Source organism: Pteropus medius, unplaced genomic scaffold, assembly GCF_902729225.1.
Source record: "Pteropus medius unplaced genomic scaffold, Ma_sr-lr_union100, whole genome shotgun sequence".
NCBI classification, from domain to species: domain Eukaryota; kingdom Metazoa; phylum Chordata; class Mammalia; order Chiroptera; family Pteropodidae; genus Pteropus; species Pteropus medius.
The window spans coordinates 1,573,639-1,578,300 of NW_024345601.1; the positions used below are offsets into that span (position 1 = coordinate 1,573,639).

General features: G+C 37.8%; 1 pseudogene; it reads right to left on the reverse strand.

Annotated features, from left to right (window-relative positions):
- Nucleotides 1-2,974: 2,974 nt before the first annotated feature.
- Nucleotides 2,975-3,704, reverse strand: LOC120611962 (ATP synthase F(0) complex subunit B1, mitochondrial-like; annotated as a pseudogene).
- Between the last annotated feature and the right edge of the window lie 958 nt (nt 3,705-4,662).

Genomic DNA, 4,662 nt, shown 5'->3' on the forward strand with positions numbered 1-4,662 from the left:
ACCGGGCACAGATGCCCCAGCCCCAAAACCTCCTGAAAGGTGGCCCGCCACCAGCCAAGTTCAGCTATAGCCTGTGCACTGCCCAGGGCCACTTGGTAAAAGTCACCAAGCAATCCACAGATGACGATCACCAGTGCTGAGCTTATAAATGCCTCGAGAGGCCAAGGTGCAAACCAAGGCCAATTATCACTAGTGCCGGACTTGGGGCTGCTCAGCAAGAGGTACAGGGCATTCCAAGGTCAGAGGCTGCTTGTTTGAGTTTTGTGAACCTTTGAGAGATTTTAGGAAAGTCCACAACATGAGCAAGACAAGCCATTCGTATGGAGAAGCAACTGGAGACAGCTTGGGTGGGCCAGCAAGTTGGGAGAGGTAGAGTCTCAGGGAATCACCTGGCAGGGGTGACCTGTGTTATCTAGGTTGATGGAGACTCAGATATGGTGGCTGCCTGTGTTTGTGCATTAGGAGGGGGTAAGGCTCAACAAAAAATTAACTCTTCCAGGATTCTGCTAGCACTACTGTCTAGAATGAGCTGCCCCTCCAGCCCTCGCCCTAAAGCCAGACAATTCAGTTCCTCCCTGTATGTCCCTGGTGCTTTTTGTACAGCTGCCCCAGTGCTGGCGCTCAGAGTAAATGAGTCCTTTAGAGGAACATTTGTGTCCTGCAGTCTTCCATCTCACTCAGCCACAATCTCCACTGGTTTTCACAGCTAGAGGTTGTGGAGACTTCTCTTCCTGTCACTGGAATCCTGGGTTGGGGAGCCTAGTGTGGGGTTGGGATCCTTGTGTTCTTCCATAGGGACCTCCGCAGCTGAGATATCCCTCCTGGTTCTTAACCACCACATGTGGTTGTGCGACAAGCTTGTTTTGAGCCTCCACCCCTCCTACCAGTCTCGAGGTAGCCTCCTCTGTATGTTTCCAGCTGTTGGACTTCTTTTCAGCCAGACTTCAAGCGATTCCCAATGATGGTTGTTCTGCAATTTAGTTGTAACTTTTGATGCGGTCGTGAGAGAAGGCAAGCACGGTTTCTACTACTAACCCATCTTGACTGGAAGTCTAGAGATTTATTTTTTAAATCTAAGTACTCTATTCTTGTTACTTGCAATATTTTCAAATTAGATATTATATGAATAGCTTTAAAGCTCTCTAAAGATCAGCTGATATATTTTTTTGGTTGGCATGCAGGTGTGTGTTTTCATATTAATTTCAGTAATGTTAACTCTAATTATCTCTTTTAGGTTCTATCTATACAGTCAAAATATAATGAAGAAACACATTCAAGACCAAAAGAAAATTTACATGGATATTTGAGGTAAAGGGGAAAAAAAGGAGAGTGGAGCTTATTTGAACTGGTTACTTTGTACAGGTCTTACCTTAACTTTCCATAAGCAGATATAGCTTATTAAAAGATACACTGCTTAACTTCGTAATGGTTATTCTAACTTAATAATGATGGATCTGTGTAAAATATGAAAAGTTAAATTTTAAAGTGTTTGCTGAACATAGTTTTTCTTCTGATGTCTTTGGGTTCCTGGAAATAATTCCTATATCAATTAGTTTCAAAAACATTTGGCTCTGCCTTTTTTGGACTGACTGAGAAAAGTTTGAATTAATCTAACTCCCTGATATTAAAGCCACTGAAGAATACATTTCCTCCATAATGCAGGTGTCCTTATGGAAATATAACATTGTATTATATGTTTGTTATTGCTATGTTGTTTTAGTAATCTCCCAAAATGATTGTGTTTCAGAGTGATTCATTGTCCCTGGAATTTGCACTTCAGACTGGTGATTTCTTCATCTCATTCTTGAGAACTGCAGGTGCACATATTTATTAATAATGAATACATGAATTTCACCACTGGATTCTTTATAGAATAGTTGCATGTATTACATCCCAAAATGAAAAAAAAAATTGTCTTCTCAAACATCTCTTTTAACTCTAGAAAATATGATAATGATTCTTTATATCAGAAAGCTTTCATGATATTCACTTAGAAGAAACTGCCTTCCAAATGCAGAACAATTTGCTAAAGATGAGGAAAGATTTGTAAAAGTTACACAATCAACATGGCATATAAGAGAAAGTGTTACCTAACAACAGTTTTTGATTAAAAGTGTTTATAAGTTTATACAACTCAATATAGATGGAGCCTAATTGCCACAGAAAAATTTTCCTATGTGTCTCTTAATCTGCACTTGAATTTTCTACATAGAATATCAGCAATTGCAACTCTTTCTTGGTTAAATATTTTATTGTGGTCAGTGATTTTTTAAGGTTTTCAACAGTTTGCTTAAGTTCCACTTCAGACACACCTCAATCAACGTCTGCATCAACTCTCCCCTTTTCCCTGCAACAAATGTTTTCTGAAGGATGCTCACAAGACCTTGATCACATCTCTGCTTCAGAGAAGGCTGAACATCAAGACACTTGACCTAAGCTCAGGAGAGGTGGACACTTCATGATGGGGAGGAGTCTAATGACATATTTTTTTTATTCAGAAGACTAAGCAATTCTGTTAAACAATTTTAAAGAGGCCAAGCCACATAGAGCTTCTTGTGAAAGCCAAATTGATAAGCAGCTCTTCAATCAGATTGAAATTCAAAATTGTCTTTCATCATTTGCCATATTGATCAATGCCATTTCGAATATCTGTTACTAGTTTTCTGAATTTCACCTTGATAAAACTCTGTCCATTAGCATTTTTTTTTCTTTTACTGCACCTTCAACCTACAGCCTACAGCCCCTCTCTAGAACCTTTTTTTCCCCAGTTAATAGCAGAATTTTGGTGATTTTTTTTTTTTTTGGCTAATAGATTGTTTTAATTTTCTCTCTATGTGAAACTCTAGTTTTTTATTTGTAGGTGAAGGAAAGTGTAACTTCAGTAGACTGCAATGCAGAAAGATGTTTGTCATATAAACTAGTTTCTATTTAGTCAGTCAACTGTTTATAGCTGTCTCAACTGGGATAGATGCATTTACAGAACGGGCTGTCCTTGAGCCTTCTTTGCGAGCAGCTTTAGATCGGTAATGCACCTGACAATTGTCTCCTTTTCCTACTGTGTAGAAATGCTTTGAGCCACATCCTTCTCCAACCAGCTTATCATGTGCTCTTGCTTGTTTCGATGCATCATACTCTGCACAAAGATATGAAAATCGAGGTGATTCTTTACCTCTTTGTCTACTCTATACAGCTGTTCCCGATAAGTAATCTCCAAGGCCATATCCATTTTATTCCTCTGAAAATCAAAAAGATAATGGCACTTTTGAACTAGTGCCTGCTGTGACTTCTCCAGATCAATTGCATCTTGGATATGTTTGATGGAAGCCTGTTTCACCTCTTCTAGCTGGCCAATATTTTGCTCATTGAGTTTATCAGCAAATTCTCCAGTAAAGACACTATGTTTTTTAATTACATAGACAATCATCCCTATTGTTGATATGGCAGAGATGGTCTCTGAAGTAATCACATGTATTTCTTTAGATAGAAAATATAAGATAAGCCAGTTCCAAGAGCATAGGGTCCTCTTATGCTGGTTTTAGGAGAAAAGAACTGGAAGAATTCCTCAGGGGTCAGCCCATGATGAACTTTTCCTCCACTTTCTGGAAGAGGTAGTACAGGGACAAGATTTGGCATCCCAGTGTGAAATAATCTATTGCCTGCAATAACCCTGGACTGAGAAGAGCTGTGTTCAAGTCTTTCCACATCCTTTATAAAAACCTTCTTTATCCACACCGATATGAATGATGAATGAATGAATGAGTGAATGAATGAATAAGGGAGTTTTCGTTCTTATAGTCATAAATCAACTAATAAATGCAAGAGATTTTTTTAGAAAAAAATCACCACACATTGTAAACATAATAATAATTGATTCAGGCAAAAAGCACTAATGCAAACTAAAATTAGTAGGTTATTATCTATTGAGGAGCAGGATATTTTTACATACTCTCAAAATATCTCCCCACAAATTGCTAATTATAGAAGGAAAATTGCTACTTTTACAGTGGAGAAAAATGGTAGACACCATCTCAACAAGTGCCTAAGTTCATATCCCCAATAAGAAAACAAAACATCATGAACCTCCTGATAAGATGCCCTGAGAAGGACATAACATCACTTCTGGGGTTTTCCTGAAAAAAAAAAATTAGTAGCTGTGATCAAATTTTGAAGAAGAATTATTAAACTTATATTGAGGGACATTCTACAAAATAATCAGTCTGTACTCCTCAAAAAATGTTAATGTCACAAAATACAAAGAAAGGCTTAGGAATTGTTCTAGATTCAAGGGCATGAAAGAGACATGACAACTAAATGAAATATATAATCCTTATTTGGATACAGAATGGGAAAAAATACCTATAAAGGGCATTTGGGGGTTAATTACTGAAATTTGAACAGAGAATATACTTAGATATTGGTATTATATCTATATGAAATTTCTCAATCTAATAACTGTATTTATGTTATGGAAAATAGTGGCCTTGTTCTTATGAAATACACACTGAAATACCTAAATATAAAGGTGTCATGAAGTCTGCAACTCAAATTATTAAAAGAGAAAGAGAGGGAGGGAGGGAAGGAAGGGAGGAATGAGGAAGGAAGAAAGGAAGGAAGGAAGGAAAGAAGGAAGGAAGGAAGAAGGAAGGAAGGAAGAAGGAAGGA